Source organism: Phlebotomus papatasi, chromosome 3, assembly GCF_024763615.1.
Source record: "Phlebotomus papatasi isolate M1 chromosome 3, Ppap_2.1, whole genome shotgun sequence".
NCBI classification, from domain to species: Eukaryota; Metazoa; Arthropoda; class Insecta; order Diptera; family Psychodidae; genus Phlebotomus; species Phlebotomus papatasi.
In genome coordinates this window covers 89620543-89641973 of record NC_077224.1, presented here as the reverse complement: position 1 = coordinate 89641973, position 21431 = coordinate 89620543, and the positions used below count along the sequence as shown (strand labels likewise).

The 21431-nt window shown below is 32.3% G+C and overlaps 1 long non-coding RNA gene across 2 annotated transcripts in view; it reads left to right on the top strand.

Moving 5' to 3' along the window:
• LOC129805240 (uncharacterized) overlaps positions 1-21431 on the top strand; it is a 142599-nt gene that overhangs the window by 77470 nt on the left and 43698 nt on the right. For both annotated transcript variants that reach the window (XR_008752065.1, XR_008752064.1), the window contains exon 3: positions 13854-13951. This is a non-coding gene — a long non-coding RNA (uncharacterized LOC129805240). The remainder of the gene's footprint in view (positions 1-13853; positions 13952-21431) is intronic.

Below are 21431 nucleotides of genomic sequence, written 5' to 3'. Positions count from 1 at the left end.
ACTTATTTTTAGAAAGTTTTTTCTAATACTCCTACATTTACCTCAAATAGGGTAAAATGTAGAAATATGCAGTCTTAATTATTAGTACAGTTGAGATTGAAGTTAGAATATTTCAGGGTTGAATTTGGGTCTGGTCGTCTTTTACCTCTTTATTAGTAACAATTACTCATTTTAACCTTCTGCTAGGATTAAAAATAGTGCAAGAGGGTTAATTTAAGTATATTTAATGGATTAAATTTAGAAATATCAGTGGGTTGATTATAGAATAATTCGGAGTTAAATCTAGAATGTTCCATCTAGAATATCAAGAGATTGATTTAAGTAACATTTATGATTAAACGGTGAATTTTAGGTACTTTTCGGGGTTGATTTTAGAAACTTTTAGGATTGATTATAATTTTATCAGGCCAGGTTTAATTTTAGTAACAGGAGGGTTAATTTTAGTAACTCGTAGGAACGATTTCAGAACACATTGACGGTAAATTTTTAGTAACCTGCGGAGTTAATTTTAGTAACTTTTGGGATTAATTTTAGTAGCATTCAAAATTAATTTTAGAATATCAAGGGGATCAATTTTAGTAACCTGCGGGGTTAATTTTAGACACTTTCAGGATTAATTTTAGTAACATTCAGGATTGATTTTAGAATATCGAGGGAATCAATTTTAGTAACCTTTGGGGTTAATTTTAGTAACTTTCAGGATTAATTTTAGAATATCAAGGGGATCAATTTTAGTTACCTGTGGGTTAATTTTAGTAACTTTCAGAATTAATTTTAGAATATCACGGGGATCAATTTTAGTAACCTTTGGGGTTAATTTTAGAAACTTTCAGGATTAATTTTAGTAACATTCAGGATTGATTTTAGAATATCGAGGGAGGGGATCAATTTTAGTAACCTGCGGGTTAATTTTAGTAACTTTTGGGATTAATTTTAGTAGCATACAGAATTAAATTTAGAATATTGAGGGGATCAATTTTAGTAACTTGCGGGGTTAATTTTAGAAACTTTCAGGATTAATTTTAGTAACATTCAGGATTGATTTTATAATATCGAGGGGATCAATTTTAGTAACCTTTGGGGTTAATCTTAGTAACTTTCAGGATTAATTTTGGTAACATTCAGGATTGATTTTAGAATATCGAGGGGATCAATTTTAGTAACCTTTGGGGTTAATTTTAGAAACTTTCAGGATTAATTTTAGTAACATTCAGGATTGATTTTAGAATATCATGGGGATCAATTTTAGTAACCTTTGGGGTTAATTTTAGAAACTTTCAGGATTAATTTTAGTAACATTCAGGATTGATTTTAGAATATCGAGGGAGGGGATCAATTTTAATAACCTTTGGGGTTAATCTTAGTAACTTTTAGGATTAATTTTAGTAACATCCAGGATTGATTTTAGAATATCGAGGGAATCAATTTTAGTAACCTGCGGGTTAATTTTAGTAACTTTTGGGATTAATTTTAGTAGCATTCAGGATTGATTTTAAAATATCGAGGGGATCAATTTTAGTACCCTGCGGGTTAATTTCAGTATCTTTCTGGATTAATTATAGTGACTTTTAGGATTGATTTTAGAATATCGAGGGGATCAATTTTAGTAACCTGGGGGATAAATTTTAGTAAACGGAGGGGGCTTAATTTTAGGAAGTTTGAAGTCTATAGTGCACAATTTATCGACCGTTGATTTCAAAACACTGATCTTTAGTTGAGTTATATTTTTTAGTACGCGACATGGAATGTTGTCTTAATTATTTTAATATTTTTGACAAAGTTTATTTATTAGTTGTGGTGATAAATTGTGATCCATAATGAAGAGAGCGAGGACAATGGCAAAGAAAGTGGAAGCCGAGCAATTTCAATACTGAAAGTCGTTGATAATTAAAAGAATAACATGGACTATATTGCGACCCAAGTGTCAAATTTGGAACCAAATATGGACTATAGCGAGAGACTCTACTGTAAGTGTTTTCACTGTTTAAACTATTTTTTCAGTGAAATTGAAACGCAATTTTGATAAATGATCAGTGATCAGGTCCAGTGAAATTTGCTTGATTTTTCAGTGAAATAAGCAAATTTACAAAAGAAAACAGTTCAGTGCATTTTGGAATGTCAAAAATCTTTACATTATTTCCTGTTTTTCTTAAAATTCTCAAGGTTTTGGCAATCTGAGTGATCTTGAAGAACTTGTAGGGCTGCGTATAGAAATCCTTGTGAAGACCCAGTAGATGTGCTTCACTCCGGGAAAAGAAAATTGCTGTGATGTCAAATCAACGGTCTTATTAATATAACTGATACTCTAAAATAAACCGCCACAATATAATTAACCCTGTAACGGCTAAGACCGCCTCCAGGAGGTCTTCACAAAAATCACATTTAAAGCTACAATAAAGGTTTTATTTATTTAAAAGTGCTATAGAGACCACGGTAATAGTCTTATAAACATCTCTTGAAAGTTTGAACTCATTTTGACTCTTCGTTTTGTTGCTATTCCCAGTTTTGTGTGACATGTCAGAGAAAAAGCAACAAAAAATATTTGTGCAAAAAAACTTACTTCCAATTTCAAGAAAAATACCGATTTAATGTTATCTGTCTAAAATAAACTTATTTTTTACTGAAAGATATGTCATTCTACTTTGTATATTTTATTTTAAAAAAATTGAAAAAAGTAAAAATGTGAAATTTAGAAGCAAAAAGAGTATCAAAAAATGTTTATATTTTCTCACCTAGCGCCTAAACTAAAAAAGATAATGAAGAATGGATGGTTTTTTCGACTTTATTGGATCATAATTATCATAGAAAACATTGTTTTAGAACTTTTTTTTCGCATAGTAAAGAAAACAACGTTAGAGGGTTAAATCTAAATGTAAACCCAGATAACAAAAAAAATCTTAGTCGTCGCTATAACAATAATAATTTTATTCTAAATAACCCTTTTGAAACTAAAATTGCCCACCCCATTATTCTAAAATCAATCTTCAAACTGCCTAAACTTAAGCCCCCTCCGTTTACTAAAATTTATCCCCCAGGTTACTAAAATTGATCCCCTCGATATTCTAAAATCAATCCTGAATGTTACTAAAATTAATCCTGAAAGTTTCTAAAATTAACCGCAAAGGTTACTAAAATTGATTCCCTCGATATTCTAAAATCAATCCTGAATGTTACTGAAATTAATCCTGAAAGTTTCTAAAATTAACCCCAAAGGTTACTAAAATTGATCCCCTCGATATTCTAAAATCAATCCTGAATGTTACTAAAATTAATCCTGAAAGTTACTAAGATTAACCCCAAAGGTTACTAAAATTGATCCCCTCGATATTCTAAAATCAATGCTGAATGTTACTGAAATTAATCCTGAAAGTTTCTAAAATTAACCCCAAGGGTTACTAAAATTGATCCCCTCGATATTCTAAAATCAATCCTGAATGTTACTAAAATTAATCCTGAAAATTACTAAGATTAACCCCAAAGGTTACTAAAATTGATCCCCTCGATATTCTAAAATCAATCCTGAATGTTACTAAAATTAATCCTGAAAGTTACTAAGATTAACCCCAAAGGTTACTAAAATTGATCCCCTCGATATTCTAAAATCAATCCTGAATGTTACTAAAATTAATCCTGAAAGTTACTAAGATTAACCCCAAAGGTTACTAAAATTGATCCCCTCGATATTCTAAAATCAATCCTGAATGTTACTGAAATTAATCCTGAAAGTTTCTAAAATTAACCCCAAAGGTTACTAAACTTGATCCCCTCGATATTCTAAAATCAATCCTGAATGTTACTAAAATTAATCCTGAAAATTACTAAGATTAACCCCAAAGGTTACTAAAATTGATCCTCTCGATATTCTAAAATCAATCCTGAATGTTACTAAAATTAATCCTGAAAGTTACTAAGATTAACCCCAAAGGTTACTAAAATTGATCCCCTCGATATTCTAAAATCAATCCTGAATGTTACTAAAATTAATCCTGAAATTTACTAATATTAACCCCCTGGATTACTAAAATGTACCCTTTGGATATTCTGAAAGCAATCATGATAGTTACTAATATTAATCCTACAGTTACTAAAATTAATCCTCTTGATATTCTAGAAATAATCCTATTTTAAACTATTATTAATCCGTAATATTCTAAAATTATATAAAGATTTTTAGAAATTTTTGACCCACCAATTACTTAAATTAATCCTACAAACTTTTAGTAATTTACCCTAAAATTAAGAAATCAAATTACTTGGAGCAAAATTTACCCTGATTTTAGTATGATTTTAGTAAAAATTTCTTAATTTTAGTCACTTATTTTTCTCTGTGGGGAAAGCATGCTACCTTCGGACTATTGAAGCTTCGAACAATTTTTTTTCAATGTATTTAAACTAAATTTGGCCCATTTTAGTGTTATATTTTAATAGTTAACTCCATTGCTCAATTTTCCAAAAAAGAGCTATGGATGAAATAAAATGGAGTCAAAGAAAAAATTAAGTTGTCCGAAGAATGAGTCGTTCGAAGGTAGCACACATTTCCCTAATGGTTAATTCCAAAATAAAATTTCGCATATATCTAAAGGATTTTCGTCTTAAACGTAAGGTTATTTAGATATAGAGAAAACAATTCCAAAAGTAATTAGAATAATTGTAAGGCCCAGCTACCTTTAGAAATATACGAACTAATCGTATATCAATATAGCCTTACCTCCCTTTATCCATCGTTTTATACAGATAATAAATGGATTTCTACTATAAAGGGATCACGAAAAAAAAGAATGTTTCTTGGGTATTCTACATAACATCAGATGGTGTTAGAATATCTTAATTCAAGATTATTTAAATCCTATTAATGGCTGATTGCCTCCAGCCAAAATTTACAAAGAAAAATTAGCCATATCCATTAGCTTATCAATCAATAATCCAACCACAGGCTCCACGCTATTGAGCGCTCCTGATCAATTTGGCAGGTGGAAATGCCATAAAATTTCATCATGAAACCACTTTTCCATTCGAACGTCTTCATTAAGCAACGGAAAATTGCGTTCTTATATCTTCCAGCACTCCTGTCCTGTCCATTTAATACACCAATATATTTATTATAAAAATACTTTTCTGTATAAAATTAAATTTCTGAAGGGTGTAGCTGGTTGCATTATGAAATGGTGCATTCGATCGCCAAAGTTGTTCCCAGATGGTTTAATGGGGTGATTAGTGGCTGATAATTCATATTATTGAGTTGCATTTTATATTTAATACCGCAAAATTTCATCTTCCACATTATGTTGAGGAATAATAATAAATTGCAAATTCACTCATCTTTTTCGTGACACTTGCACTTATTAATTTATTCAATTCATTCACCACAAACCACATCCTAAGAGAGATTCGTCCTCTGACTATCTGCAAAAGAATGCATTGATGCAATTTTTCTAAAAGCTCAACCACAAAGTGACTGGACAAATTTTCGATGGGACAAAAGGAGAAATTAAAGAAGTACTTCTTCATCAATTGAATGGACGCCTTTTGTGTCGTTACCCGTACTTAGTGGCTTTTCTTAGTAAATTTGGCGTTTTTTGAAAAATAACACCACAAAAAGGGACACGTAATTTAAATGTTTATCCCTTTTGGGCTCAAGAGGATGAATATTGTATTTATCGAATTAAGCTACTCACACTTTGTCTAATTAGGGTGTCATACAACATTCGCGTCAATAACCGACGAACGGGGGTTAACAGATGTTGTCACACTATTTTCTGCATGCAAATTGACTAAATTGTGGCATAATAGCACTGCTTCCATGCTGAAGATCCTCATTGTTAAAATTACACCGTAGCACAAAATTACTCTGCCAAATTGTGGACGCGGTAGAAGAAGAAAAAACATCACAGGTGAAATTTTGTAAAGTAGAAATTTTACCTTTTTTCTTCCACCTTTTGGCTCCCTCTAAAAAAGAAATCATCGCATGCACTGAAAAAAAATGGGTAAAAACTATGCACAAATCAGGGTTTGTTTTAAACACTCAATTCTATAATTTGGAGCTGATTGTGGAGGGGTGATCGAGCGAAACCCTGCTAGCCAGGAATATTTAAAATTTGTATTTCTGTTTGAAAGTTTTACTAAATAATTAAGCATGACTTTATGAATCCAACTTGTGGATTAAACTCTCGAATAAACAATAAGAAATTTGTGTGTAAAATATACACAAATTGATGTGTTATTTTCGACATTTTATTGTAAAATCAAAATAATCAAATCTTATTCATTATTTCGCTAAAAACTTGTCTAAAAGTCTATTGAATTTTCTACCAATATACATCAACTGAGAAGACCGGAGCAGAATTATCCCCCAAAAGAAATTTTTGTTTTCCTACAATTTGTGAAAAATAGGGAGTTAACTCTGATTAAACAAGTTTGCTTAATAATTTTTGTAAGGAAAACTGTAACATCTCACTGTCTATATTATTATAAATAATAATAATAAAAATAATAAATCTAACCCTGACTAATTCTGCCCTGGTTTCGCTTGTCCCAAAATGAAAGTAAGTTGACTCACGCTTTTGCAGTATTAGAAATGCAAATTACCTTATGTTAGAATTTACTTTACCACTTTTTAAAACGATTCTCTTTTTTACTTATAAGAATTATCATTATTTTGATTAAATCCAATTCAATCAGTTTAGATGAGTAAAACCAGAAAAATAAACATTTCTTAAAAATTTCATGAAATTCATCTCTTGGAGGAAGCAGGATCTGACCAGTCCTGAAGGAATGTGAAGGAAGAAGCTGGTGAAATCCATAAGAATAAGATCTCTGTGATATTATCGTCTTTTCGGGGTTTTCCGGATTTTTGACTTTCAGTATTTTCTCATTTTGGGATTTTGACTTTTCGAGATTTTGGTTTTCGGGATTTTGGCGTTTGGGATTTTGGCTTCTCTTGGTTTTGAGCCATTCGGGATATTGGCTTTTCGAAATTTTGTCATTCGGGATTTTGGTATTTGGGATTTTAGCGTTCAGAATTTTGGCCGCCACCGTTTTAACAATGTCATTATTTCTTAGCGATGTCTTCGATCTTGGTTAGTTTTATTCCTGAATTATATCTTCAGTTCACTGTTATATCACGTTATTATAGACAATGGTTAATTTATTTTCGGAATACCCAGGGAACTTATGGGGAACTTAGAGGGCTCACTAGGCCCAAGGGAACCGGGAAATCGAGCAATTCTGATTGCATATGAGTTTCCCATTGTCATTAGATTAATTTTAATTACCTTAAATTTACTTCATTCGGAAGTGATGAAACCTAATATTTAACAAGTGATGATAGATTTTCCATAAAATTATGAAAATTCGAGTTATCTATTTGATTTTGGGGTTGAAAGTTTTTCTTAAACATGGCGTAATTTCTATAACTTTATTATTAAAACTTCACGTGCTTAAGCTTAGATTTTGCACAAGATTTCTTAAGGTGTCAATTTTACGCATGCTTGGTGTGGATCCAAGTGTTACATTTAGACTTATCTTACCTTCAGTTTGACAAATCCCTTACTTTTTAGTGTAAGAAGTTTATTTAGTATGGTCAGCAAAAGTTTTGTCGAATCGCCAGCAAAAAGGTAAATCTTCAGAGTATTTGGGTATTCATATCAAATTGGATTTGTTCAGAAGATTTTTTTTGTCATTGGGATATTTTACTAACTCTCAGTCATAACTGTCTGCATTTTATCCAATTTCTCGGTTTCATGAGACTTGAGGGTGGATTAACTAACAATTTTCTTAGACTTAAATGTGGATTATGTCGAGAACGCGAGGACTCCTACAGGATTCCCAGTAATTTGTCCATCTTCCTTCGAAAGTTTCTTCTTGCCGTGCGTTTTTTTTCTTCCCTGGCATTTCACGTATATTGTGGGTGGGATAATCAAGAGGTAGAGAGGAAAGTTTCCTTCATTCTTTTTCATCCAAATCTACTTTGGGGGTTAAACTGTCTTAATAAAAATACCAAATACACCTGAGCTTTTTCTTAAAGCTTTTTTTCTCTCCATTACTTTTTCTCATTTCTTCAATTTATACCTCACTCCTCCTGACGATGGTAATATCCACCCCATGGAAAATCCTCGAGGAGAAGAATTGTTGAGGATAAAAATGTGGGTTGCTCTTGAAATGACATAAAAAGGAAAGGTGTGACACTTTGCTGACTGTCCGAAAAAGTATTTATAAAAGTATAAGGGAAAGTCTAGTAAGGGGACAGCATTGAGGTGAAAGTAAAGTGTGCATTAATTTTACAATATTAATTTACTTAACGGCAAGGTAATGCATTGTTAATTCAACAGGCGTGTTAAACTTTCGATATTTCATTTTCTAAAAGGTGTTATTATTACCATCAGTTTTACTCGTTTTGGAAACTCTGTTTTTAAATTTAAACAGTAGAGTGTATTTTTTACTTTTTTTCTTCCCCCTTACAATATTAGTAAATTTAACTTGTCTTCTAATAAATATCGAAGAGATAAAAATATTAAACAAGTAGATAATTCCCCTGCTGAGATATATTGAACACATTTGTCCATTTTTTGAAACAAAAAGGAAACTGTCAATTGAAATATTAAAAAAAAATATATTACAGATTTTAGGAACCATTTCTTTAATCAATAAAACTACCTTATAAAGGATCCAATAAGTTGAATAATCTAAAGCTAATATGTGATTATACATAGGGGAAAGTACTCTGCCTTCAAAGGTTCATGCCCTCGAATAACGTGAATTTTCTTTAATTTTTCCTAGGAGAGTCACACATTTTTATTAAATATTAGTTTGCTTATTATCAAGTATTGATAATTATGTGATAATTATGTTTAATTTTTTTTTAGGAAAAATATAAAAAAAAGTCACTTTATTCCAAGGTATGAACGTTCGAGGGGAGAGTACGTTCCCCTATAGATTCTATACTATATTATTCATAATCATTACCTATTCAAAATTGATTTTTATGAATTACATTATAACTGTTCCTGTTAATATCTTGACGAGTTTGAGTTATAAAGTTTTTAAGCTCTTCTTTTCTATGTAAAACCAGCGGCAAAGACATAATCAAGAAACGTCTCTGAGAAATAGACTATGAACATTTTTTACTAAATATATGGTCTCAGGTGTAAACTTTATGCGAATTTTAAAATAACTCTTTGCATTTGAGTGATAAATTCTTTTCCTGTTAGTGTAATTAATCACAAAAAAAAATATTTCGCACCAGGAAAGATTGAACAGAAAATTCAACTTTTAGAAATATTGAGAATTTTCACTCAGAAAAATATTGTTATGCCTAAAAATTAGCATTTGAATTGAAATTAATAAATATGCCACCAAATGAGAAATCTCACTATTTGCATAGACAAATGAAACAGTTTGTTGGGATATGGGGAGAGATTAAAATATTTGAGATATTTTGGCATGTGTAAACATTTAGTTTTGAATTTTCCCAGCTCATTTGCATATTCGTAGTTGATTTGTGGAAGGGTGATAAATTTCCTCTCATTGACCCTAAAATAAACAATACGATTTTCCTGAAAAAAAATTACAGCACTGGCAGTTACTGTGCCAATGTAGGGATTTAAACTAAATATTGCTGAAATAGTGGAAAATTCAATTACAGCATTGAGCATATGTTTTCTATTGCAATTCCTGTGCCCCGAATTTCAAATTATTAAGTGGCTGTGCTCCAAATGGAAAACTCATCTGAATTAATGTCAATCCCTCAGAGAGATATGGTATTCAAGAGTTTAGTTCTGGAATTATTTGAGGGTTGTCTTCGATGATGGCAAATCTCCATAGGCAGTCCCTAGCAATATCAAATGTATGGCATTGAATTTGTAATATTCAACAACACTTATGATGCTTCCTGAATTTGTTATGAAACCCAACCCTCTCAATTTCATCAAAGACAGAGCAATATCTCTGTAAATTGCTTGCAAAGAGAGAAAATGAATACATTTATACGCTTAACAATCTTGGTTTATTATCAATTTTGGACTGAAAGTGTTACCGGTTTAAATTTTTGTTCAATGAGTTTATAGGAATTATTGAACATGTAGGGGAAAACCCGCCTTGTTCGGACATTTCAAGCATTGGAAAACTGAATTCTTTTTCAATGTTTCTTATATATTTGACCCCTGGCTCTTTTTTTTTAAGGAAATTTGAAACATTGGGATTAGTTTTTAAAATACAATATTATAATGAATCAACTTAATTAAAAACATGTTGAAGAAAAGAGGTGTTCGAATCTTGTATCATCCGAATGTAGCGAGCTTCCCCTACACTCTTCTATATTAATATGTATATAGTAATAATCGAAAGTTATTACAAATGTTTTCATTAAATGTCAAAGTATTTGTTTAATACCATATTGTCCAATTAATTTATTTTCTTGACGAAACCCTGAGTATTTTCCCAAAAGAAAAATTTTCTTACGTTCCATTGCTTTCCAGAACATTCTTTTATTAAGATTTGAAATACACATAAAATACAATTCCATATTTTTTTGTTCATAATTATAATTAATTTTGTGGATTTTAAAAATCAAAGACATACTTTTGATAGACTGTTGCTTGATTTTTCGTTTATTATTTTTAAAATCAATCCAGATTACTCTTAACATATAAACGCAATCAATATTTCTGCAAAAGGACTTTGTTTGGAGAGAATATAGATTGAAAAAAAAAATCTTTAAGACCACCCAGAAGATTTGCAGATTTCTCTTCTAATTGACCATTGAGTTCTTATGTTTTATAGCTATGCTTTCTGAGTCACAGAATAGAGCAAAAAAAAAACCTGAAGACATGCTCCTTTTCACAATTTTTTTTGACTTGCCACACATGACTTTTGAACAAAAATCTCTTGGTTTCACTTCCGAAATGAGAGCTATTTTGGTGATTTAATACGATTTCTTGTTGGCACAACAAATGCCCATTCGAAAGATGCTCTGAAAAGGCAGCAAAAGATTATTAAGGAAAAAAAAATTGGAACGACAAAAAGTTTGTCCATTGAAGATATTGTTACTAATGCCTCACACTGTAATGCCTTCTTTTCATAACAATTTCGCTTAAGATGAGGGATAGTCACACATTACTGCCATATATAATACATTTTTGAGAATGAACATTAAGAATGAGAAAACATCACCAAGAGGCGGGAATTGAATCATTATGACCGGCACTCGACACTCCACATCCTTCTGGACCACACACTAAGTCTTTTTCTGATACTTTGTTGCTCCAATTGCCATACATGGTCTAACTTATAGTCTCAAACTACTTTCTTAAGACAGGTTTCCTATTTAGTGGTATAGGAAGCTGCTTGGGATTGGTTAGAAAATCAGAGTTTTATTGCAGTTGCAAATAAGAGACATTTCTTGAGAAATGCGATACTCCTTGGAATGATCACGTAGGAGGATGATAACTGTGTGGGCATTTCTCAATCGTTTGGCACTTCATCATTTCCATTCTTACTCATTTTTTCTCTACTTAGCTTGATGAAAATGTTTGTTTATTTTAATGTTCATATTCATGGGATTAGACGCTCTTAACATTGTCGTGAAGACAACAAATGTAAAATTTGAATTTAATTCCCTGACTTCAGTAGAGTTCGAAACGATATTATTTAAATGTACTTTCGGAAAACGCTTCTTGAAACTTTTTTGTTACCTATACCAATTCCTATTCAATGATGTAGGTCTTATTGATGGTGGACACACTATATACCACTTTTGCCCATTGTCCTTTAATCAATTCGACTGAAATGTTAAATGTTAAGAAATAGGCTCTGCAGGGTGATCTCTTTTGGACTACCTCCAGAACATAATAACCGAAAATTAAATAAAAAGGGGTAGCAAAGTGTTCTAGGCTTTGCGAGAGTGCTCGAATTCGTGACTTAGATTGCTATACGTCAAAAGTACTTTCACATCATTTACAGATCACAGGTTCTTAACCGAATTAACCCTTTTCATAACTCATTTAAAAGATCTCCTAATATATTTTTAAGAGTAATAGAAGAAAATTATTTATTGGTTTATAACTGGTTCACTACCGGTACTCAACCAATTTGAACCGATTTATAAATTACTCACAACATTTTTCCAAACACACCTCAGGAGTAATACAATTGAATTCCGAATAAAAATTAGTTATCGGTTATGAATCGGTTCATTACCGGTTGATACCCGATTAGAACCAGTTCAGTTTTATCAGAAATTTCAAGGTCTTTTCAATATGCCTAAACTAAATAAACTAATTAAATAAAGATTGTCTCATCCATTGATGTTCTATCTAGAGTGGTAAGACCTTGAAAACGCTGATATTATATTGCTCTCTTTTTGAATTCGTGTAATTAAAATTAAATTTATACACTTATGGCTTTTACATTTTCGATCAGGAAAATTTCGCAAAACCAAAATTCATATTCCTTTTTTTCTCAAACGATTTTTATATGTTTGTCATATTCTTTTCACTTTCCTTTTTCTTTTAAAAATCGCACTAAATTAGATTTTGTTCAACCGAATTTTACATCTGAAAGAATGTGAGAGACTATGCAAATCTCTTAAGGAGAGGGACGCGAATTTTGATTTCATGAAATTTTACCGATCTAAAAGGTGGGTAGGAGGTATTAAATCAAATTCGAGAAGTAACTTAAAGTAAATTTTAATTGGTAATTAATTTAATGTGTTCTCTTTTTTGATAAAATTTTTATTGTTCAAAATTTAATATTGGGTTTTATGCTGACAAAATTTAATATTTTGCTGATCTAATTTCAACTTCTTGCTATTAAACTTTTGAACTTATAGAAATTAGATAGTTGAAATCCAGAAACAAATAGTTTACATCATAAATAGAACGATAATGTTAAATTAATTAAAAAAAATCAATAATTTCTTATTTTTATTACCAATTCCACTAACTTGCTTTTAATAATTTTTATGTCCTAATTTTAAAATTTCAGATGTAGGTGCAGCCATATTCTCCAATAGTAACTTGTGGTGACATGGGTGACACTTTTTCCCAGAATAATTACATGTGACTTTTTTCGCCATCGATTCTTTTTTCAATGGAACTCCATTTCCTATAACTTGTGGTTTTCTTTTGACATAAATAGGGTTTTGTTCAATTTTGTTAGCACGCCCCATTTTGAGGGTTCAAAATAGTTGTGGACATTGGAAATGTGCACACCTTTGCTTGAGATTCTTCCTCTCACTCTACCTTTTAACATTTATTATCTGAGAAGTCGCATAGAAATATGAAAAAAAGTAAAAGAAATAGTGTCCTTTTGTCTGGAATTATCAAAGGAGAAGAAACTTGTTTACATTGAAAGGCAAAGAAGCGATTTGGACAATAGCAAAGGTATCACTAGACCAACTGCAGAGATACCAAAATATTTTGAAATAAACTTCATAGTCTAATGGGATAAAAAAAGGATGAGCCAGAAGGCAGAATAGGGACGTTTTTTTCTTGAGATAGTCACTTTTCGTTATTTGCTGCCAACAATTATTATTGGTGACTTTTGTAGTGCCGGAGCTACTGGCTATTTAACATGCGCCACAAGCAATTTGTAATCTTGATTGATCACCAAATACTTAATCCTTATTTCAAGAATTTTTCTATAATACGTCCATTCTTAGACACTTGAGAAATCATGAATTGCTTTAACGCGGCATGAGAAGCACTTTAGTTGTTTTCCATTTGAAATTCTCTGGAAACGATTTTTTTCGCTGCCATAATTAATGATGATATTGACATGGAATTTCAATTCAACAAAATTTTTATCCTTTTTCTCTAAATATGACGTATTGCTTATCTGTGGTATCATTTATTTTCCAGGCTTTTCGGAGTATTGCATGCCTTATTTATGCGCCATTTGTAAAGAAGTTAACCCAGGAGGGAGGTGTCTCTTCGGCGGCATAAAGGAAGGAATCAAGGTGAGTTGTAAAAAGCATTGAGCAGAGCATAGCAGAAAATGTCATATTCCATTTACATTTCTGCACTAAATCTCATGACCATTCCCTTTGCCATCTCCGCATATCTTTTTTCAAATTTGCCGACCAAATCATATTTTCTGCTCAGCAATAATCGAATCAGGACAAAAAAGGGGTGCTTCTCGGTCTCTTCCAACCCCCTATTTATGAAATTTCTTGCCTTCTCACGAGGAATAAACTTGCTGGACATTTACCACTGTAAAATGCTATATAATCTCCCAGAGTGAGATATGAAATTTATCATTTGATATATATTGCAAAATGGTTTTTTTTTCTACCATCGGTCACACAACGAGACCGAGTTCAGGAGGGTGTATTTCTTGGATCACCACCCAAAAAAAGTTACCCAGTACTTCTGGACAACCAGAGATTTGTGGGTGGCTCTGAGAAGTGGAAAAACGATATCATGTGAAATTTATTCCATTTCATATGTTGTGTTCTGGTACACAGAGGAAAGTGTACAGTAGAAACTACTAACTTCCATAAAGAAAATTTTTAATTCGTTTAGAAATAGAAGTATAACCTGAACATTATAAGCGGAGGTAGGGAAATATCAAGAAACTAAATTTCAAGAACCTCCAAGCGTGTTTAGAACTTTCATCGGAACTAAATCGGTGCTCCCGGACAGTCTCCGGGGACTGACTGATCCTTCCACCACGAGGTTTAAATTGAATGTCGAAAGAACACGCGAATACGGCGAACACGTGAATTCGGCAAGTCCACTTGCCATTGACGTGGCTCGTTTTTGGGCGAGACAAACTTAATTTTTGGCCTCGACGCGATTAATAATAATAATCTCAGTTATAAGTCAAATTTTAAATTCCCTCCGTTCCGAAAAGAATCGTACGTTTTCTAGTACATTTTGTATGAGAAAATGTACGACTTTTTTCGGAATTAGTCATACATGTCTGAAACTGCCCCAAATAAGGTTCAGAAAGGATTGGTTCAGTTTTGTCGGAAATCCCAAGACCCTTCCTTCTAACGATCCCAAAAAAAGATACTATTACATTAGAAATGCGCTCTTTAGAGCCTTTCAAACTTTGACCTTAGCCCTTTAACGACGAGACACTTTTTACCCTTTTTACGGACTGAAAATCAACAACAAATTAAACTTAGAAACATAATCAATGATAAGTCTTACATCTAACCTTGGAAAGTCCAACAGAGTTTGAATCGATGTATTTTGTGCTTCTATGAACGATATGGACAAAAATAGCCCAAAAATTTAAGTAATTTTTCTGACAATACCAATAAATAATATTTTTCGCTTTAATGAAAAATGTTACGTATGAGTATTGTAGTTTTTATTGCCAAAAGGGCTTTACTTAAAAAATTTGGAAGTATAAAAAATAAATAAAATCGATTAAATTTGAGAATTCAAAAATTCGCCATTTTTTATCTTAAATATTTACTACATAGCAAATAACCAGAGACTTGCAAAAAATATTCTAGATTACTTCAACCTTCTACTTTACAATTATGTGCAGACATAATAAAAAAATAACTTTAGGTAGTCAGGAAAAATTATTTTCTTTATGTGACACCGTTGTTCCAATCTCTTATAAAGGGTTAAAAAAGGCGTTATTAGGAATGATTCAATGGTATTTTCGTATGAAGACGAAATGTCCGCCTGGTTCATATCTTAAACATATCCAAAAATGGAAAAAATATCGCGACGCGTTTTTGATCAATTCCAAAAAAGCGAAAAGGGAGTAGTGGGGGAAATGAGGGTCATGTTAACTATTCTTGGGACAGCTTTTTGGGGTTTCCCCGAAGGTCCAGAGTCTCTATCTCTTACCGTTTGGCCTCTGGAGCTGGGGACAACCGCGCGGGCAGATAGACGGACGGACAAACAGCCTGTTGAGTGGTCTCCGAGTTTGGACGAGGGGAAGGTGGAAATTTAGGTTGAGGTCGAGCAATAAAAATCTTTCTGACATTTTAGCCAAGTTTCAGCTTTAAGAAAAGCTGACTGAATGTAATTCGAACATCTTCAACAGTTAGAAAAGGTTCTGATGAGTTAAAGAGGATTTGAACTCGAGGCACTTGAACTCTGCGACCTAATTGAGTACTGAAAAGAGCTGATATAATTTTGAATACCCTAAAATCTTGTTCGCTGTTTTTAATTAAAAAAAATAAAATTTCTTATGGAAATTAGTATTTTCTACAATCTTCTGATAGTTTTTGGAGCACAAAAATCATATGCATAAATTGTTACAAAATTCCAACAAAATTTATCTCGGTGTACCAGAGATAGCATTATTGTTGTTATGTTATATGAAGTTTCTCCCCCTCTGGCTTGAGTCTGTGGGTTAAATTGTTGGTCATCGGTATGTTTCGGTGTAAGAGCCAGAAATCTTATTGCTGTCGTTATTGAAGTGGACATTTGAATAGAAATGGTCGAATTATGCCAAGTTTTTGGCCATCACAAATGATATTGTGTTTGCATATTGTGACTCCTAAATTTCCGATGAGGAATAAATTGTACAGCCAAAGAGGGGTTCTTCTTCGCCAATATGTAGGATGACTTTTTTAGGGGTTGGAGTGAAAATCTGATAAATTGGTCTTCTGTGACTTTTCAATTTTTCAGCACAAACAGACATGGGCACGTATGATTACCTACAGATTTTTCCCATTGGAGAAAACTTTCGTGTTTGATGGTCTTTAAAACGCACAGGTATCACCTTCACGAGTTTGTGTAATTTGAATGAATGAAATATTGCATTTTAAATACGAGAAATTTCTGACCACCCCCACACCCTTGGGGTATCTTCTTGCCATTGTATTGAATGGTGCACAAAATGTGGCATCGCATGAAATCTCTTGGGGCTCTCAAGGTGTCTGAAAAGAGCTAAAGATGAGATCCTAGAACAGGAAAATCCACAAGGTAGAAAAACACCTTTCTTTTGTAATATATCTCAATGCATAGGGTTATTCTTCACTTTTGCAATTTAGGGAGTACCGGGAGTACCATTGCATTCGGAATATGTTAACACTGCTTGTTTGTAACATTAAATCGATGAAAGATCAGTTAAGGTTTTTATTTTGAAAGGGAAATTTAGATATAAAATATATTAAAAACGAAATCCCTTCAATGAAATGAAAAAAAAATTGAAATTTCAAGATCGGAAAACAGAATAAAAACTTAAGCAAAGCGGAAACATACAAATTTTTATCCTAAATTATATTTGATGTTACAAAAAAGTAAAATATTAAGCTTAAAAGAACATTAAAAATATGTAAAATGATTAGCCATGGCATAAACCAAAGAGACTAAAATCTCTGCTATTGTAATTTTTTTAAAAAAAATCTTTCAGGCTATGAAAATAATTTTTGATACCTGTTTACAGCATTTTAAAATATCATAGAATATTATGAATTTTTATTCTTAATGTAATCTTACCTTACGAGTCTTTAGGCTAGATGATCTATTTAATACCATGTAAAATATTTTTGGTAAGTAAAAAATTCAATATTGAAATACAAATCTACAGCTCTCTTGCGCCACAAAATCGAAGATCTCCGGATGCAATTCGGGATTATATTCAGAGTGAACATGGTGGGCAACTTCTTTCTCTTTAGTTTTAGTTTTTAATGTACTTCACTTTTCTCTTTCCTTTTTCTCTTTCTGTTGTATTATCTTTGTTTTTGTTAATTTTTTTCTTACTTTTTTTTTAGTTTCACCTGCCACAAATTTGTAAGAGAGAACTACCCTATTTTTTGTGTGCTATCAATAAATTGAAATTGAAATTGAATTGAAATAACTAAAAGTAAACATATCAATTTAACAGAAGTAGAATTGAAGGGGGAATGGTTTTAAATGGGTCATCTACCCTACCATCCTGTTGTTTGTAAGCTTTATTTTCTAATTCTAGCAAATAAAGATGCTCTTCACCAAATCTATCGAAAATGTCTGATCGTTTAAATCGGTTAAATTCTAGAATTGGAGAATAGCTTACTAAAAGCAGGGGCAGTCACCCTCATCTCTATACGGTAATTATTTTGAAAAATTTTAATAAAACTCTTTTTGAATAAAATCCAGGTGTTCAAGATTAATTTTTATAAATCGTGTCGAGTGTTTTATTCATTCATGCGTTCGTTTTGAATGGTTCTCATATTGGAAGGATAAATCAGTCTATTAATGGACTGACCATTAATAGGGATCCTTCTTTCATGCATTCTTTATGAAGTTCCGTTGTGTCTAGTGATAGTGCCTGACCAGATGATCCAGGAATGATGTTATAAGTTTAACAATTTTTTCCCAAGTTCTAGAAACGGTTCGTCGCTTGAACCAGTGACATCTGCATCATAGATAGTCTTAATTTTCTTATGATGCTTTTCTATTGTTAAACTAGTGCCGTATTAACTTAATTAAGACTCCTTGGGCATATTTATTTAAATAATAATAATAATAATAATTTATTCAACTTCGTATAACCCCTTTATTAAATGAATTTGAGTTTTAAAATAATTGAATAACCGTGTACGTACATTCTTGGTGTGCTTACATGCTTCACTTTTAGCGGTGTTTAAAGTTGCGTAAATCATCTGAGAAATTAATATGTGCGATAACATGTTTTTCTATATGCCTTAACATAAGCATATACCAGGATAATCATTGAAATGGGGCTCAGTCACATGAATATCTTGTTCGCTTTAAATCCGCGAAACGGGGGGTGAAAAGAGGGCGTATTAATGGAGGCTCGTTGTGAGAACACTGATCTAAGCACTGGAAGGCTATTGTGATGCGGATGCAATCGGCGGAATTCAAAGAGAAATTTGCGAGCATAGTGATCTTGATAAGAGTTGAAAGGTGGCTGCAAACGGAAATAAATATATGATGCAAAAATTTTCTACAGCGAGCTAAAGTAATGAAAAGGAAAAATAAGAGACTACCCACGAGACCGCATAGAAACATATAACCACGTTTTCCAGAACCGTCTACTCCTCCCTCTCCATAAGAACTTGTTGATCTGATTACGAATGGTGCAAATTATTCTGCTGCCAGAACACAAGGTGATGGAGTTCTGTTCATCTTGCGAATAGAATATCACTTGGAAAAGGTCTTCTTTTTTTTTCTTATGGTTTCCTCTTTTTTTTTTTAAATATTAATGGTTTTATGTTGGAGGATGTACATAATATATTGTACAACAGGTTGCAAAGACTACATAAAAGCTGGAACCTATACTACTATTAAAAATCATAATTTTTCTATTTTATTTCTGAGAAAGAATATTTTCTACAGTCGTAATACGAAGGGTTACAACTAACATATAAAAATTTATTTACCCAAAAAACAGATTTTTTTTGTATAATATTTGAACATATCTCAAATGTGGAATATATTTCTTCGAAAATTTTGCGAATTTTAGTAATGCTCCACCCAGAAAACAATTCGTTGTGAACAATATAAGATTTATACATTTTTTATTAATAATTTTCATTCTCATATTTGATATAATAGAAAAAAAGATTGTTAAAACTATTTTCAAATAATAATAACTTTGTATTCTAATTTTTCAAAATTCATATCTTTTTCTTTCTCAAATGTTTTCTATGTGTCTATTTCACTGTTTCATACTCTTCTTCTTCTTTTGAATATCACAGCAAATTCAATTAGGTTCAATTTAATTTTGAGTGAGAAAGAGTGGGATAGACGTATGTAAAACATTTATGGATGAAAGAGATGCGAATTTTAATTGAATTGAATTTTCAATTAAATTGAATTGAATTGAATTTGGGTTTCATAAAATTTTCTTGATTCAAAAAGTATGCTAGGATCTTGAAATTATCAAAAGAAATTCTTTTATTTTTGAAATCTTTCTATTATAATCCTATAAAAAAATATTTAAAATTTTTAGAACAAAAAGAAAATTCTTATAAAAGTTCGAATTTGGATATGTCCGGAATCTAGTCGTACAGATTTTTCCAGAGAATAAATGATAAAAAATTTAATTGAGTAGAATAGGATGAAATTTATCTCCGTGCAGCTGGACATTCGCTAATGAGGCTTCAGTATTGTGATTGAGTATCCGTGAGGGGGTTAAATCGCCATGTCAGCGGACGCATCAGAGGAAAAACCGTCAAAAGAAGCGCAAAAAAGGGCCTATCCCCCAATAGGCAGACCGGGGCTAATTAATTTTAATGTCCCTTATCTGAGGGGCATAAAGTGAACGGCTGGCGCGTAATTTTCCTCACTTTGTCTTCTCGAAGTCTTTTACGTACCTCCCCCCTCGGGTCTCCCCATCACCTCATCTGTCACATTACGATGCGCCAAAGTGAGAGCGATGTGTTGAGGCTGGTGGCTGATTCCTCAGGTTTCTTGCTCGCCTTTTTTTCTTGCCCTTTCATCATTTAGCTCACCATTGTGGCGGCGCATTTTGGATGCATTTTGCACTGCAATTCCTTCTCATTGCGAATGACCGACCGCTTTGTCGGCAACCGATTGACACGCCCCCTCCAATCTGCGCGCGTTCTAATTCATGCGCCGATAGCCGTGCAGCGCATGCAGCGATCGAATTGCCATCGTGCTTGGTGCGTGATCCCAAGTAGCGTATTACCTGTACTTATAAAACCGAAAACATATTAGTTCTCTAATACGTCAGCTAAATCAGCATTTGTCGTAACTTCATTTTTACGATTTTGATATATACATTCATATATGACATATTTGTAATTTTATTTATTAAGCTCGCGTGACAAAAAGAAAATTATATAAGACTTAAAATAAAACATGCAACGCAACGCACATATTAATATTCAACAGGACTCCTACTCAAGAAACAGCTTATACGAATATCAATAAGGTATTTTTGTCAAATAAAGACGATCACTGTTAAGGCCTCTACACATTGGGAGATATTTTTCTTAAAAATTACATTCTTGACAGAATTTTGACAGTTCTACCTATAGCACTGCAGGAAATTTCCTATAAAAATGCAGTTTTTGACAAAAATTGCTCCCAATTTGGAGAACAATTTAATTTAACATTTTAAAATTCTTTATAAATAGAAGTTACAGGTAATGGAAGTTACGATAAAATCATGTTATATTTCTATTGACATATCGTCGGTTGCATCGACCGTTATCAAATCGACAGCTCCATTCCGAACTATTCTAAGTCGACTTAGAACTATTACTCCGGGAGATATGTTGTTCCTAGGACCGAGATGCACAACTGGTGAAAATTTGTTGGTCATCCGGGCGTTCTTGTAGCGAAAAAAATTACACAGGCAGCGTAGGAAATCGCAAACATCAAATGATTCGAAAAGTTGTACATTCCGAGATAGAGTTGTGTGGAATGGAGCCATCGATATTTGCATTTGTTTTGCAATTACATGTGATGTAAATGACAAGACAAATAGCACCTCTTGTATCAAATGCTGACACAAAAAAACAATCAGCTACGACAAGTTTCGATGCAACT